Source organism: Ostrinia furnacalis, unplaced genomic scaffold, assembly GCF_004193835.3.
Source record: "Ostrinia furnacalis isolate ACB-3 unplaced genomic scaffold, ASM419383v2 OfSCF0907, whole genome shotgun sequence".
NCBI classification, from domain to species: Eukaryota; Metazoa; Arthropoda; class Insecta; order Lepidoptera; family Crambidae; genus Ostrinia; species Ostrinia furnacalis.
Window position 1 is genome coordinate 71,785 of NW_021131146.1, and position 783 is coordinate 72,567.

Genomic DNA, 783 nt, shown 5'->3' on the forward strand with positions numbered 1-783 from the left:
TGTTCCTCTCGTTGTCTAAGAATTACATCAGTCCAAATACGAAAAAATTGGATAAAATAGTATTTTTCCCGATTCAGTGGCGTAGCTTGGGGGGGGCAGGGGGGGCCATGGCCCCGGGCGGCATATGAAAGGGGGCGGCGGATAAGAAAAAAAAGGTCGACTACATATGTCTACGTTGAGACTAACAAATCTAGCTATACTGGCAATTGAAAATGAGATACAATTTGATATCGACGATTGTGTAAAAGATTTTGCTTTGAAAAAAGCACGAAGAGTACATTTTTAATCTATTTTTTTAAGTAATAGCACAGAAAAATATTTAAGGAGCTTACTTACCCCTCTAAAACTTGCGCCACAGATAATCTTTCGTGATTTCTCTTGTTACAAACCGAAATAAAAAAGTGGTTTGTAAATAGTTAAAGCCATATCTAAGCTACTTTTAAAACAGTTGAGTTCGAAATTCAAAATTAGCTAAAATGGTAACTTTTAGCAGTAATTAAATCTGTAACTTGCTGCAAATGATAATGAATTCAAACAAATTATTTTAAAAAATAGCTTCGATACATATTATACATTTTTCAAACCATTTTTTAATTTCCGTCTATAACAAAAGTAATCAAGAAAAAATATGGTGGCGCTGGTTAGCTAGGGTATAACCCTTAATAATATTAAGCACATTATGTTATTCCTTCTAAGTTCCATGAGCACTATACAGGGTGGAAACGATAAGTGATCTCATTCGATTATTTCTAAACTATACAAGATATCGAAAAACTGGTTACT